The 17,867-nt window shown below is 39.0% G+C and overlaps 1 protein-coding gene across 1 annotated transcript in view; it reads left to right on the top strand.

The window, feature by feature from the left end:
* The first annotated feature begins 511 nt into the window (after window positions 1-511).
* Window positions 512-17,867, top strand: part of LOC126372995 (uncharacterized) — a 39,835-nt gene continuing 22,479 nt past the window's right edge. The window contains exon 1 of the mRNA XM_050018931.1: window positions 512-726. The gene's annotated coding sequence lies outside the window, so the exon portion shown is untranslated. The remainder of the gene's footprint in view (window positions 727-17,867) is intronic.

Below are 17,867 nucleotides of genomic sequence, written 5' to 3'. Positions count from 1 at the left end.
ATAGACATCTCTTATTTCTACAAACAGCTTCATACGCAATAGCTACGTGTATTTCATAACAAAACAAATAATGTATTGCACACATGGGAAATTTATACAAAAAACAAAAGAGAATTGTAAAGTACAATAGGCGACCCATATACATAAAGTATGTACTATGTTTATATTTATGTCCACTTATTAAGATTACGTAGGTATATGCTGGGCTATTTTTATAATGTGTTCAACTGCATATTTCCCTCTACGTCCTCTTCAACTGAATAGACTAAGTAACTTTTTTAACGTGACTTAAAGATGTGACTGGGATGGTATGACTTAACCGGAGGGAACTAAGCTTACTTTTAAGAAAAAAATATCAAAAATTACGTATCTTCGTTAATTTCCCAAGTCAGTGGCACCTGCCTTCCATACCAGTACATGCCCACCATGAATGAGCGTCGTTACACAACCGGCGCGGGCGCCGCTCGTACCGCAGCGCTCTCTCCACAGCGCACAGTCGCGCATGCGCACCGCCGACCACCGCACGAGCGCCGAGCGATCGCATTTCAAACGCATTTGAAATCTCGACCCGCGAACCAACCTGCCAGTGCTCATAAAAAACTTAATTAAAAAGAATTGCAAAAGAGGTACTTAACAAGTAGAAGGAACGAAGTGAGTGTGTGTGTGAAAAGTGTCCGGAGCATGCGCCCGAGTTGATTTTCACTTTCTACACGGGACACACTGACGGTGAGTGAGATCCCCGACCTCTTGTGTAACGAGACGTGCTTTGCTTTATTTAAGTATGTTTTTTAAGAACTTATTCGAAACACCAATGATTAGTTTATATTATACCTACGTAATTTTATACCTACATCGAAAAGTTTTGTGAAATTATGAAAGGAAGTGAAAGAAGTGTAATTGGTCAATTAAGTGTAGGTATTACATACGATTTGCATGAGAAACTCACGCTACTTTATCGAACGTTTCCGATTTTACTATGAATCGAATCTTAGTAAACCACTGTTTAACCTAAAGTAGGAGTACCTGCCAACATTTCTTCTGCAGGACTTCATCCCTATGGGTTGTGAGATGAAGGACCGACAACAGCAACTCTGGTGGCAGGGTCGCTATCGCCAGCGCCTGACATGGCTCAAGTAACGACTAGTAACTTATTTAAGTAAATATTAACCGGGACCATCTACTGACAGGGTTTCTATTGAGCCGCCAGCGCCTGACATGGCTCAAGTAACGACTAGTAACTTATTTAAGTAAATATTAGCCGCGATCATCTTCTTCACGTGCTCTCCGTAACACGGAATCGTCTTAATTAGCAGGAAAGAAAGTATACAGAGTAGTGAAAAAAACTCCTTTTGTCATGAAATACATATTAACTTGTTTAAAATAGTGAAGTGAAATGTGGAAATGAAATTCAATCAATCAAATCCCAAAAAGTCTCGTAGACAAACAGATTGTGTCGCCTCTGATAGAGTTATGATAACATAACAGATACAAATAAGCTCACTACTATATCTTGGGGAAGTTACCTACATCCATCGCAAGATGAACTAAGTTCCCACACGTCACCGAGCTTTCTGTTACATCAACGTGGTGGTGAGCCGTATCGCCGTCTTTATTGGTAAGCCAACTGTGCTTGTGAAACAAATCAACATCGTGAATTCAACGAGAAGTTAAATGACTCCCCCACGCATTCGCAGAATGTACGTATAATTAAATATTCATAACACACGTTCCATATTTTATGCGTTGCGTTACATAGATAGCTCTAATATGCATTATTAGGAACAATAGACACTCTAGATGCATATTGTTGCACCAATTCCCAATAGCACGTATCGGAACAACAAATATATCTGATTGTGCAATCATATTGTACGTGCCATACGAGAGTATAGAGGACATTTCTCACGGGAATTAGGGCACACATTACAATATTTTATTAGAATTACAAGAAAGCTCTATAGTTATTGAATAGATAGAAGCCTTTAAAGAAAGTTCTCCTTCGTGGAAAACAATATTGGTGTAGTCATATGTACATACGCATCCATCGCATAAACTAAGTACTCACACCTCACAGAGCTTTCTGTTAAACCAACGTGATAGGTGGAAAATCTGAAATCACTATATAGTATAAAACAAAGTCGCTTTTTCTGTCCCTATATCCCTATGTACGCTTAAATCTTTAAAACTACGCAATGGATTTTGATGCGGTTTTTTTTAAATAGATATAGTGATTCAAGAGGAAGGTTTATATGTAATAACATCCATTAAATAGTGGAGAAATACTGTTATTTTTGAGGTTTTTAATGTGATGTCGTAAATAATTTAATTTTTCCTCAGCATTGCACCCGAGCGAAGCCGGGGCGGGTCGCTAGTTCATAATAAACGATAAAAATAACACCTGATTTTCTTTCTCGTTAAAACTGTTATTTTCCATAATAATTTCATCACCACTACCCTATTTTTCCCTAAAAAAGTAGCATGGAAAATGCTGCACCGACTTAAATTGATGATGATGATGAATATTTTCATAAGTATCGTCCCACCGCTGGGCATCGGCCTCCCAATTTTCGTTTCTCTCTGTCCTGCGCAATCTCTCCTACATTCCTCATTCACATAAGTGATCAACAACATATAAAGTATATTTTGACGTGACTTGTTGTAGATTTGCCGCAAATAGCAATAACTACTTGGCCGCCCAAATGGGAAGCACTGAAGGCAAAATTTAAGACAACAGGCCTGAGAGCACCTCGGCTCAGATGGTCGTTGTCTGAGAGGATTTTATTTAAAATAACTAATCGACCCTAGTAGGTCGATAGCGCTAAGCGCTGGATGACGGAAATCGTCGAAACGCAACTTTATCACAGACTTGATTTATAAAAGAAATCTACTTGTTTAGTTAATTGTTTTTCAATAAAAAGTCGTTTCAAATACTTTAAAACAAATTGATTGACGAAGCCATAAATTTGGAGCATTCCAATTATGTTTTTGGACCGAAACGACCAACAAACCAATAGTAGGCAACTGGACTTGTACCAGTAAACTAGATAACGTTGTATTAGGCCAACGATCATCTAATAGGTACTCTCGCTTCAATATTTCGATGCCCTGAAGCTAAACGATTTATCATAAATCGATTTATTATAAGTGAATCTATTTTTGCTAACGCAATACGTTTCAATTAACCAGTAGCTATTTCGGCAAATTACTGACGGTGGCACAAATAATAGGGTCTTTAATTATTTTTCCTGTTTGATATGTTGAACCACCTTAGGTGCACGGTACCGTAACGGTGTAAGTAAGATAAAGATACATTTAGGTGTTAGGGCGGTACGGAGCGAAGAGTTTACTTTTCGAGGGAGATACTAGTAATTATAATTTCAATTCTACAAATGTTAACAGTTACAAATATTCATCATCATCAATTTAAGAGCCACGCTCTTGTCGGTGCAGTAATTTCCATGCTACTTTTTTTGGGCAGTGGTTTCCCTCTTGTCTTCCGCCCCGCAGTACTCTGTCTGACGCAAGTGGGATGGCGGCCAGAGTAGTCTATTACAAAGCCATACTAGAACTAATACAAACAAAAACAAATAACAAACATTAATATTTCAAAAAATGTTTGTAAAATCGTAAAATGTTTGGAGTGCACCCGATCTCGAGAATACACTGGCGGTTAAAATTAATATAATTAAGCGCATTATATTATGTCTAATACGCTTGCAAATCGATCACGTGTCCGGCAGTATTAGTCCGAACAATAGTTAACTCTATATATACTTATGTTTAATCACGTCAACAATTTAAAGAAAGAAAGAAAGAAACATTTATTACTCCCGGACATCACAGACACAGACAGACAGGTACATTACATTTAACACAGGACAGAAACCACACGAAAATCAATAAGTACACAGAAGAAAAAGAATCCAAAACAGAAAGAAAATCAAATCAAAATCATAAAAACAATAAAAATAAAACTAAGTATTCTAAATGCAACGCACTGACGGCCCGATCATCTGCGGTGGAGTCCGGAATAAAAGGACCTCGCAGCATAAGTCGACGACGCTGGTATTCTGCGGGCCCCGCCGAGTGAGGCCTCGGACATCGCGGTATATATGTACATAGATACAATTGACGACTTTCTTCTTCTTCTCGAGTGTGGGTTGTGACATCATTGATGGACCCCATCAGCCCTGGAGTCAGACTCATTATTGAGCCCCCGAAATCCCCTGACATGGCACACTTAACAACTACATACTTACTAAATTTAATAGTGGCCGGGACTGATTGCTTAACGTATCCTCCAAAGCACGGAATCATCTTAGTTATCTTTTTTTTATTAAAATTATCTAACATTAGAATGTATACTGATTCGTATTACGATAGCGAATCTTCTTGTTGAAAAAGGTAGCCTGACCTATAGATAGACTTCTAAAAATAGACATCATACTTTTTGCATAAGATGTGAAGTATAGTTGTCATTTTGACAGCTCCTTAAGTAGGTATAAGAATAGCGTCCATTGTTGTGTTATCTGCCTGTCATCCTCTCTATGCGCACGCGGCGGTTTCCGCGCCGCGAGCGAACATTGTGCAGGTGAATCAACCTTGGTACAGGCACTTACAATGAATGGGCGGATTTTAGCATAATTTCGATATAGAAGGAAAGTTTGTACGTTCATTTGTCTTGTGTTAGTCTATAATTGTCTTTTTTGACGTAAGTTATTGTAGATTTGTCGCAAATGGAATTAACTACTTGGCCGGACAAATGGGGAGCGCTGAGGGCTCTCACTCGGTACAAAATTTAAGAGTTGAGCGTGAACCTCGGCTCAGAGCGTCGTGTGAGGAATTGATCGACCTAGTGGGTCTATAGCAATAGGCGCTGAATGAGCGCGGGGTCTGACGGGGTACTGGCGGGATCGAAATCGGGGTTTTGAAGTGTTTGTTGTCGCGACCTGGCCGCAAAATTGTCGTTGTACCCTATTTTGTTTGTTATAAACTATTAAATAAATACTACATTTAATGTTGTGTTAAAACACAACATAAAATAGTAATTAAAACACCAATTATGAAATCATATTGCTTATATAGATTATACTTTTACTTGTAGGCAATTAATTCAGCCTGTCGATTAACACACATACACAGCACACACACACACCGCGGCACAGCACACCGTAATGGACTTGACAAAATAAACAAATTGAGCCGACCTTGTTTGATACCAATCAGTGATCTGATGAGCGATTCTAACGGGGTGGGCAGAGCCACAAGTAGCCAGGAAATTTGCAACCACTCTTTATTCGAAATGCTAAGGTAGATACCAGTGATATCTACGATTTATGAAGCACTAGGACACCACCTCTGTCGCGCCACTGTTGTCTTGTTGGTTGCCCAACGATGAGTGAAATTTTGCGATTGTTACCTATACCTACAACATACTCTGAATAAGAGTAGTATATTAATTAAATAAACAAAGATAGGTCAGGTGTTATCACTCTTTAGTTCAACATCCCAGTAGATTAGCCTAGGTCAAAAAAATACATATAAATAAATAATACATAACATAACCTAAACAAACAGCTTATAAACGTCCCACTGCTGGGCACAGGCTTCCCCTCAATCAATCGGAGGGGGTATGGTAGGTACATACTCCACCACGCATTTTCAATGCGGATTGGTGAAAGTGTTTTTTTTTGCCGAGACCAACCGTTTGACTTGCCCTTCAGAGCACGGAATTATCTTACTTTTATGGATATTCAAATGATCGATCCAAACAAAGGACAGTCTCAGTCTTTAGCATATAAATCGCGTTAAGTAATTAATACAAGTTTACTATGATTTGAGTTGGGTAGGCATTTTTAATTTATTTAGAACAGCCAACAGTTGTTACATTACAACTTACAAAATGTACTTTAAGTACTTAATAATAAACATAAATGTACAACTTGCTTGACGGTAGGTATGGTATCGAACATATTGTGGAATATACAATACAACAACCTAAATACAATTCTTGCATATCCAATGTGTGAGAATCCTCAATCAAGTCAGTTTTTGTTGTTAACAACATTCAACCAGACTTTCAAAGAGTCTGCGTCGGGTGTGTCGTCCGCTTTAACCACACTGTCAGCTGCTTTCCTGCTGCTGTGCGGAGCGTTAGTCTCCTTAACGCAGTAGACAGAGCCAGCAAGATCTTTCAGCACGTCGTTATTCTTCACGAAATTGTCCAGCTCCTGTTGTGAGGGCGTCTCTTTAGCTACCAATAAAATGAGGTCGACTGCCCCGGGGTACGTGAGGAAATGGTCGTCGGTGAGGGACCGGAATATAGTTAAGAGCGCAATCGCCCCATCTTTGCAGTCACATTTTTGTTTAACAGCTTCTTCAGCCTCTTCAAAAGACCCAACGACGATGACTGGATACTTAGCCGCGCTCACAGCGTTGCTCCCTTTGAAACTCATCACCGGGACCTGAGTTCCCTGGCCACACGTGCAGAAACCTGGTGTTGTGTCTATAGCGACTGTATTGCACTCTTGAGGTAGGTAACGATGGTATGGATACACCATAACTGGAAAGGTCCAGTTACCTACATACTTCTCAAGGCCATCACACCTCACCAAACCAACCAACGCCACTGTAAACACAAGTCGTAACATGGTGAACACAATTGACTGTATAATAAATATTGAAACGCGTTTCCAAAGTACTAAATGAAGACTGAGGAATGAAATGGTTCTGCGATATATATAGTCACCAGATAAGCAGCCAGGTCACGTGTTATCACCGCAATGGGCTCTGTCTATCTCTCTCTTCTCCAACGTTCTATCTCCTACCTCATTAGTAAAATGATCATCCAAATTAACAAACATTATCGATTTTAAAACCGGTGTGTTGTTAAAATTCAAATCGATTTCCTTTTGTTAATTATAAGCGAACATAAATACTGTGCCCCTATTTGTCCGGCCATCTGTCATATTATACCTCCCCAGTTATGAATCTATAGGTTTACTATTAAACCAAAGCAATGTAAATATTATAAGGTGCTCACAGCTTTGAATCTGACTTTTAAAGGTCATGGAGGTAAAAATAAAAAGAAAAAATATATTACATTCCCGTGAATTTCATTAAAGTCAGTCAAGACATAAAATAAAATACAAAACTCTGTATAGCCTAAAGGGAACAAAAATAAACAATACCGCCTAAGGCGTGTAATGTGTGAAGACGTGTATGTGGGCTGTATTTTTAAACCATACATTTTTCTATATCGAGAATTGAGAAAAGGTTGCTTAGCTGTTCGGACTGTTCGGACATATAGGAGGTGCAACTGGTGGAGTTGGAAGAGGCGGGCCTGGGCGTACGTACCCCTGTCAGATCCAGGATGTCTTAAACAAAAGCCACGTCAAGAGTATTCTAAAATACAGAAGACAGCAGAGAATTCTACTCCCTAGTGCAGTGCGTGTCCAAAGAGAATAGAATAGAATATAAATTGTTTATTATAAAAGGACGCCACACACAAAAACGAGATAGTAACATCATTTAAAATTCACAAAACAATTACAACAAAGCAAAACGAATGCTCGTCGAAATGATCATACGGTGATCGTGGACGTCCTGAGATAAAAGTGCCTCACTCAGCATCAGCACATGGCGCTGGTAATATGTGGACCCTGCATGAGGCATGAACGTGGTACTCCATAAATATGCGTTAATAGTGTACATAGATTAGTGAAGGAAAACATCGTGAGGAAACCCCCATTCCCGATCAATGCATTTTCAGAGGTATGTGACCTAACCTGTATTGGACTGGTTTCCCTTCGCAGGTTGGAACGTCAGACAGGCTGTCGCTTCTGTAAAAAACCTGTCAAATTTTCATGTTAGGTAACCGGACACTGTGAAAAACGGGATAATGCTAGGGAGATGAGTATACATAGATTATATAATACCAAATCACTCAAATGTGACCAATTGACCAATTGACTCATCACCGTCATGGCTCCCCCCTCCCCCATCATTATGTCAACCTCTAATCAGACTCATCATCACGTAACCGCGTGGGAACCATCACAATATGACGATATTATCGTAACACATTGATAAATTATTGTTGCCAATTTATTGGCTTCGTACGGTTACTAACTATGTAGATATTTTTTTTATATAATGACGTAACATTATGATAAATCATCACCATTATGGTATTGTTCTTTGAAAAGGTTCAGTAAGATCTACCCTGTACCGGCTGAAACCATTGATGAATGTAGTGGAAGCAAGAAAGTGTGTCAGGATCGAAGCAAATGGAATTCCATAGTCGATGTTTACCCCGGTGGGAAATAGGCGTGAGTTTATGTATGTACATAGTGATATTATGCACAGACGTCTCAATCATTAAGTGGTTAATAACTTAGTATTCTTTTTTGTTTAATGAATCATACAACAATTAAACATCCCCTTCCACCTTTTCAGTGCACTCTCTGTAGATTACAAATTCCGTTTTGCATTATTTGGTGCAAATGGTTAAGATTAGTGTAATCACTTACAGTGTAGCAGTAGGTACTTAAACAACGCGTCATAATACATTTCAAAATACGTAGAATGTAGATTCCAAAAAGTTTTATTGTATAGAAGTGCAGAGTCATGAGGCACCAATATTTCATCACCTGTTGATAAAAAGGTGCACCAACCTCAGCATGTAAAATGCTACAATGAGGACAAAAGCTCAATAAATTCCTCAAAAACTATTGAGCAACCCCACCGAAGCTGCTTCGGTCAGCTTCGCTCGGCATCGCTGGGCCTCGCTCGGCGTCGCTCGAGTCCGATCGGGTCGTGACGCAACGCTTTCACCGGCACCCAAACACGGCGATCGATTCCGATTTTGTAATTATATTGGAATGCGATGCTTTCTTATTTTGATTCGGTTTGGTTTCCTCGGCTTATGTAACCTCCATTCATTATGCATACAAGTACACTTCCGTTTTTGGTTAAGCTTATTATAGAATTTGTTAACACACTTATTTGTGAGGCGTGAGTTGAATACCGAATATGATTTTAATTGATAATTAGTAGGCGTTTTAAAATTCACGTTAATGTCTAATTATGAGGGTTTATTGCTTTACCCTACATTTAAATTACGTAATTGGTACACCTGTTACTAATGCACAGATTTATAATATTAGGTACATTTCATATTTTACCACCTTTTTTGTATTCTATGTGTTCTCGCAAATAAATTGATTTGATTTTCAAGAGGTGAGTACAAAGATCTACATGCTCCGTGTTGCTCTAGGTATGGGTGAAAAGAAAACCATAAACAAAATAAGTAGGTCATATTATTATGTCAAAATAAGCAATGTCTATATCCCTCACCTCATACACACACATACAGGGTAGATCTCTATCAGTAAACAGACAAATCACAAATTCCAGTATATATTGAAACCTATACTTTAATGCCATTAAAAAAAGTAATGAGGAAACGCGACATCATCACACTTCCTTTATTAATTCATCTTGCAACAAACAAACAAACGCCATACGATACAGTCAGTGGTTGGCATTTCGGATTAGCATCAGATTGAGCGGAACAATGGCGACTCCTGCGCAAATGCCAACCACTGCCAATTATGCGCGACCCTGGCACTTATACGGACTGTTTGATTATTCAATTAGCTTGTAAATGCCTTCAGGGGACTGTTGGGGGTGCCATGGTGCTATAACGTATATCATGCATACAAAGATTATCTGAACACGAAGTCCGAACACGTAGTATTTTCCGCCTGACCGTCAGCTGTCACTTGTCATTTTTCTTTTTACTCCGCCGAATCACCTTCACCGGATTCTACATATATAAAAACAAAAGATCACACAATGGTGCTAATTCCTGTAAATACCATCTAATTTTATTTTAAGTTATATCTGTCATTTTCTTATCCGCCGAAAAGGAAAGGGACGGGTAATCGACAAGCATAAAATTTATGGAACACACGTCAATTTTAAGCACAAATCTAAACCAACCGTCTAAAAATTTTACATCCGTCAATAACCCGACACAGTTAAGTAGACAGCACGTCAAACGGATTGCATACCAGCGACGTACCTTTTGATTCGCCCGGGTTATTCATTCATTTACTCATTCTTCCTAAAATTAAGAGCTATGAATCATCGGTCCCTTTCCTTTTCGACGGATATGAAAATGACGGATATAACTTAAAATAAAATTAGGCGGTGTCTGCAGGAATCGGGGCCATTGACTGACTAACTCATCACGAAACCTTAAAAACTACAAGTGACATTACTCTAAAACATGTCTAATCGTCAAACCAAATAGCAATGCCCTCGAAGGCACACCTACTTAAATAATTAATTAAAAGACACAGAATGCCTTTATCATCATAGATGGCTCTGCTACTCCTTTGGGATACAGGCGTAATGCTATATTATTGCCATCCCGGGTTTCTTTTTAAAATCGTATAATTGTTCTATATGAGTTGGTACATCATTAAACTTCATCATCAAACGTAACCCCAAACCTATTCATTATCTACCTATCTATAGGAGAATTTTAATAGGGAGTTATCTCGCACATAAAGTAAATTACAAAACAATTTATGAATGGATTACCTACTACCTACCTACTGGTTACCTATAGGTCACGTCTGACCTATCGTCCCCGATTGTGATTACGTGACTTTAAGCTGTGAGATTAAGCCAACAAGCCAGTCAGGGTCTTCGAACTGAAAATGGAATATTTGACTCGAGAGTTCAAGAAGCTTAACCATGTACCATAATAGATACTTAACAATTTTAACAGTCTGTAATAAAAAGAAATGTGTGGAAAAAGAAAAACATAAAACCGTCTGTGTTTTATACAATACATCAAAACACTGTTAGTTACTTTCAGTCTAACTAGAACTTACATTTTCCAATTAAGAACGGAACTGCGCGCAGATAATGTTCAAGTAAATAATAGAAACTATCTAATTTATTCTTAGCGTTAAATCTAGACCAGTTATCGTACACATCTACGTTAACTGCGGGTTTAATTGCTAATTAAATGCAGTTAGTGTCTGGACTTAGACAAGAAACGTAAAAATGAAGGATAATTTTGTATCTAGATTCTAATCAAATCTACAATCAATTTAGTTTATAACAAAACAGGAAAGCTATTTATTTCATCATCACAATAAATTATGAAGGTTTTGTAAGATTTCGAAATCTTACAGTGTTACTACAAAACACAAACTAAAAATAAACTACTTATGTTTGAAATGGTATTTCGCGCCACGTAAGAAGTCGACGGATTTTAATGAAACTAACTTGACAAGTCATAATAATTCTATGCAAAATCTGCGACGGTAGCGCCGCGTCCTTCGCGACTTCTTTCATATACGGATTATATTTTAAACATTGTTTATCTTTTAGTCTTTGTTTTGTAGTAACACTGTTAATTTTTTATGTAAATTGTGGTAAGAAATCTTACCTATGACATTCATGGCAAAACATTTGACACTTCTGAAATCAGAAATGTTACCATAGAGTAAGGAATGATACTACGTATATATAGAACGGCAACTCTCCGCTCCCCACCAGCGTCTACCTCACGCCCCCTCAAACATAGTTTAGACTTGAATCGTATGACGTCAGACGTCACACACACAGATGCGCGTGTACGATAACGTCAATGTGTGGTGTCTGTGTAAAACGAGGTTGTTTGTATGAAGTGTCCGGGATGTGCTGAGCCGCCAAAATCTCCTGACATGACTCATGTAACGACCACACACTTATATTATTGAGGAGTAATCGGAACAAACAGCTAAACGTGCGTGCCGATGCACGGATCATCTCACTTTCGGACAATTGGTTGATCAGCCTGTACTGTTACAACAAAATAGGGGATCACATAGTGATTTTTATGATACGTCCCCGCCAGGATTCGAACCCTCAGTTTGTGAGTCCAGGTTGTTATTGTTACATACTTACTGAGCATTATTTTATTTTTTCTAAACTTCCATAGACACATAGTCACTATAATAAGTAATAACTGGGCTAGGCTTCTCAGGCTATGAAAAAAATCTACAACAACTCAGAATACCTAATCATAGAATGCATAATACAATCGTGTAATCGATCACATAACGAGTCAAACGAAGCCCATGTACCGGTCAGATATCGGGGTCGACCACCGCCGGCCCGCGCCCGCGCCATAGAAAGTGAAACCTGCGCGAGCGCACACGTGACCGAGCGCGCGCGTGTGCGGCGGGCGGTTTGTTGTGGTCGCTTGTTGACGACGGGTTGAAAGTGCAAGTGGTTGGTACAAAATACGTAAGTTCAGCTGTTTAGGGTTTTTAACCCGGTATTGTACTAGTTGTGATAATTTAACCCAACAAGGTACCCTCAGGCCTGCTTTAAATTGTGTACAGACCTCAGCGCTCCCCATTTGTCCGGCCAAGTAGTTAATGTCATATGCGGCAAATCTATAATAATTATCTTATCTATGTGTAAGAGAAATCAAAGAGAAGGCGACTGTCGTGTCTTATAGGGAAGTCAAGGATATGGCTTTTGATAGACAATAATGGCGAAAGCTACATTAACAAGAGCATGAATTTTAAATTAATGATGATGATGAAGAGAAATCAATATCTCCTTACCATAACCTGTACTATAACTCTCTAAACCGGCAAAATCTTGGATATTCCCACACACAAGTACACACAATAGCCCCACTAACCCCATTCAATCACAAGATTACACAATGGGAGGAAAAACGTTAACTTCCTATATCAAATCGGGGCAAAGCCACGTTCATGTAACAAAGGGAAAAGTAGTGATGAAGTAATGGAGTGATGTGAAAACAATATGGCTCGGGTTTCTAAAGATATGCGCTGCTCGCCGTGGGAAACTCGTGGGGCGCCTGTTTTCCCGCAGGGAGGTAACTCGCACCTCGGCGTCGGGGCGCTACCGAATATAGAGAATTAGACTCATTGATATCGCCTATACAGGATGCTAGTGACACCGTAACGAATAATTTAGGGAATGTTTCAGACGATTATTCTCAGTTAATATCAACTGCAATTTCCTGTCGGAAAATCCATGATTAGTGTTATATACTTTAAGCTACATAGAATCAAATCAAATCAAATTTACTTTATTGCACAGAGCTAAATTTCAACAATTAGACATAACACATGAAAATAGTACAATTTGGGCGGCCCTATTGCTCTAGAGCAATTTCTTCCAGGCAACCACTACCAGGAAACAAACATTTACAAACAACTTGGACGCGGGATGGTGCAACAAGAGCCTTCTCACCTGTAAATTCGTCAACAAACAAATATTTATGTTTAAAATATGTAAATGAGTTTAAGTTTGAAACCACACCTGACCATAGCTAACATTATAGCTCCTTACTAAATCCGACCCTGTGTACTCCACACGTGGGACGCAAATCTAACGTCGTTACTGTGGCGGGAGAAACGAGTGGAAACTTGAAAAACAAACGACAAACGAACAAATGCATTACCACCGCATAGCTGAGAAAGTTGAGTGCAACCACTCTTGATTTGTCCAACTTACACTTTAAATAATCGACCTTTCTGTTCTGTGGTTTAAAGTTTAGACAACTTACGCGCGTCGCTTTTCGAGATGCGCAGAGAATCAAAATCCTCCTGCAGTTCTGAAAGACCCTAAACGAATTCTATGTATTTCTATACCTCCAAAATCCAGCTGAGAAGTAACCAAGAGACACATAACATAAGTGCGCTTGTATTCTCGAAGGGGTAGGCAGAGGTGTATAATATACAGGGTGTTAGTGACATCGTAACAAATACTCAGGGGGATGACTCAGACCATGATTCTGGGTTAATGTCAAGTGGACTTTTCCATCGCTAAATTCATGATTTTTTTAAATTATTTTCAATTATACTATACTTTTGGGACGGAAAATTCCACTTGATATTAACTCAACAAGTAACATAGAACATATATTATATACACATTTTACATCAGTGTACGTGTTATGTGTATATCGTTAGCATATCTCGGGCGGAATCCCGGAGTCCTGGAGTCCCAGACTTTTCGAAGACGAGCCAACATTCTACATGTTGGCCCCTTAGGACAATTTTGGTAATCTAAATGTGTTGTATCACCAACCGGTATATGCGTTGTTATTATTAATAGCCATATGTGTCCACTGCATGGCTAAGGTATCTCTCCTTTTCTTCCACTACATACTTAATTACTTTTTATTTTAATTTTATGTTTGAACAAGTTCAACAGCATGTGAAGTATAAGTGAGCACTCTCACTGGACGCTCCAGTTGCGCGGGGAAATTAGAAACCTGACGAATTTGGAGAGAACACCAGCCGTGGGCCACGGGCAATTCCATTGTTTGTGCGTTTAGTTGTGCCGGTGACGATGACAGGTTGGAACTAGGTTGAAGGTGCCGAAGTGGAGAAAGGAGGGTGCTAAAAAACGCAGAAATCAGCGTGGAGGCACGTTAAGCCGTTGGTCCCGGTTACTACTTACTGATGTAAGTAAGCAGTCGTTACATGAGCCATGTCAGGGCCCTTTGGCGGCTCAATAGTAACCCGGGTCGTTGAGGTTGGTACTCCACCTCACAACCCACACGATAGAAGAAGTATGGAGTACACGGTTACCAGTAGATTCATAATATTTAGTTTTATAATGCGCAATGTATTTACGCTCAACCACTAGACCGCAGAGGCCGTTTATATATTTACTAAAGCTCATGTTGAGATTTTTATTTCTCATTTCACGTCACCTATAATTTATGATTTCATTACATAGGTTAAAACTGTTCATCATCATCATCTCCCTACAATTGTCTCGTTTTTCTCGGGGTCCGCTTACCTAACCTGAATGAAGATTTGACAGGCCCAGTTTTTTACAGAAGCGACTGCCTGTCTGACCTTCCAACCCGCGAAGTGAATCCCCACAACCAGTCCAATACAGGTTAGGTCACATGCCTCCGAAAATGCATTTTTTGGGAATGTGGGTTTCCTCACGATGTTTTCCTTTACCGCTGAGTACGTGATAATCATTTATGATCCAAACATGAATTCGAAAACAAATTCGACAATCATTGGTTTAGGCCTGTGCTGGATTCGAACTTGCGACCTCAAAGTGAGAGGCAAGCATTCTACCAACTGGGCTACCATGGCATAAGTTAAGACTGTTGATCTAAATAATTTAAGCAGGTATGGTATTACACAATGTGAAACACATAATGGCATAACATAACCTTATTACCCACTTCGTGCGTACAAAGCCGTAAAATTAAACCATTAAACTGTTTAACATCCTGCCCTTAACAGTTTTTCAAGATATTATTTTAATGTAATAACCATACGATGAATTTCTCAACTCTACACAACATTTGTTAAATGTTATAAATAAATACTAACTATGTTAAAAGAGTCTAGAATGATATCCGCCATACCCTAGTTTTTTAACGTGACTTATTGTAGATTTGCCGCAGATGGCATTAACTACCCTAGTGGGTCGATAGCGATAAGTGCTGATTGAGGAAAATTGTCGACCACGCCGGCGGGGTCGGTATCGGGGTCCAGAAGTGTTTGGTGTCGCGAGCTGATTGGCTGCCTCTATGGCTAGAGTAATCGGGTCGTCGGGATCGTATATTACTTCCTTCGGCCATACTCTAGTGAAGTGTCTTATGATAAAGGAACGGTCAACTCTAGCAAATTCCAAAAAGTAATGTAGTGTAAGTCTTCTTCTATCGTGTGGATTCTGAGGTGAATTACCAACCCCATCAACCCTGGTGTCAGGGTTATTACTGAGTCGCCATAAGCCCCTGATATGACTTATGTAACGACTACGTTCTTACATCAGTAAGTAATAACCGAGACCAACAGCTTAACGTGCCTTCCGAAGCACGAATCTTTATACTTTTTGGACAATCAGGTGATCAGTCTATAATGTCCTAACCAAACTAGGGATCACAAAGTAGTGTAAGTAAGTATTAAACGTAAAAAGGTCGTGACGTTACGGATCATGAAAGACAATTAATACAAGAATCAAGAAATGAAATCTAGAAAGGCAAACAAATTATTACCTATTATTGAATACAAACAAAATACAAATTTTTCCTCTTTATAATATTAGTATAGAATTATAGACTGACGTGTACGCACTATAACACACACTAGTGGGTACACTGATATGGTTGTACTCGTCACTACAGCTATTAGTCACGCTCTAGTTATTAGTGAGTCTATCATATCTGTCCATCTGAACAAACCCTCCTTTATAAGCCTACATACAAACATACACTGAACAAAACTAAATGACCAAGGATGTTATATTTGGGTTTAGTTTAGATCCGTTTTAGAAGGTCTCAAGCGCAGGCTAATTTAATAATACCCATTGTTGGCGTCAGATCTGGCAACCCCGCCCCGTTGCCTAGGTGTTGTTGATTATGGTGTGAGCTTTTTGGCGAGAACGGGAACGGGACAGTTGCTTTCTTCATTGAATAATCTAAATAATTAATACGAAGTGGTGTTTTGTGGTTAATGATCGCATTAAGTTAGTCAGAAGACATTCGCGACAGTGTTATTATATCAGAGTATTTAATAAACAAAGTGTATCTACCTATTGTCGCTTCGTGCCAAGAAGCCGCTTCATAACTCAAATGTTTATGCGGACTTTTGAGTTAATTCGTTTGGGGTTCGGAGTAGGAGTCTACTCCGAGGGTGGGGGCTTAGGTTTCATCATCATCACCTTTCATCATTTCATTAATCATAAAAGAAAATACGTAAGACATGGCGGTATGGGCATAGTTCCCTTTGACTTACCCTTCGGGGAAAACCAAAACAAAAAAAATGATTATGGTGCATAGCAACGGGGGTGTAAAGTATAGATTTTTATATTATATATAATTTTGTGTTCTTTTACTCTTTATTATACGTTATTACTGAGTTGGTCATCTTTGATTTCGCTCGCTAATACCCATTACTTATCACTATCACATTACGAACCTTCGGTCCGACTCGCGCTTGCCCGGTTTTTTTTATATCAATGTGGATATTAGTAGACACTGGCTGTTTTGCGTCACGCTTGTTTTGCGGAGATTCAAGCGCAAACACAAAAATAAACTTGTAATTATCTTTTTTTGTTTTAGTTGCAATAAAGACGAACACGTCTGTATTCCGAAAGGGTAGGTAGGTTTTTTTTAATCATAGAGGTGTATAGAACACACACCCACTCCTGGCCAGCTATGTAATAAACGCAAGACTAAATGCAAGAGAATTCCCGAAAGCTCCTATTTTTCTATCACGAAGTGGAGCCTTCTCCAGTACCTAAGCTCATTGCTTCTTATCGTCGCTAATCGTAGTCGCTAAGTCATATACAGGACGTTAGTGTCATCGTAACGAATACTGAGGGTGGTGATTTGGACCATGACTCTGAGTTGATATCACAAGGAATTTTCCGCCGCAAAATTCATGTTTTTTTTGTGTATATTTTTAAATTATTTTCAATTCTTTACTTTACTTTTTCGATGGCAAATTCCACTTGAAAATAACTCAGAATAATTAGCTGAATCATCCTCCTCAGTATTCGTTACGATGTCACTTACACCCCGTATAACTACGTGTACAGATGGCCATACAAGTACGTATGTGTGTTAGTGATACCGTTACGAATACTGAGGGGGATGATTATGCTCATTATTCTGAGTTAATATCAAGTGGAATTTTCAGAAAATATTATTTTTTTTAATTATGTTCAGTTGCATACTTTTGCGACGGAAAGGATAAGAATCATGGTCTGAAGCATCTCTTAAAGTTTTTGTCACGGTGTTACCAACACCGTGTGTTATGTGCTTAAATACTTTTGTGATC

This window comes from Pectinophora gossypiella, chromosome 15 (genome assembly GCF_024362695.1).
Source record: "Pectinophora gossypiella chromosome 15, ilPecGoss1.1, whole genome shotgun sequence".
Taxonomy (NCBI): Eukaryota; Metazoa; Arthropoda; class Insecta; order Lepidoptera; family Gelechiidae; genus Pectinophora; species Pectinophora gossypiella.
Note: the sequence above shows the minus strand (reverse complement) of the source record. Positions and strands in the feature narration are given on the sequence as shown.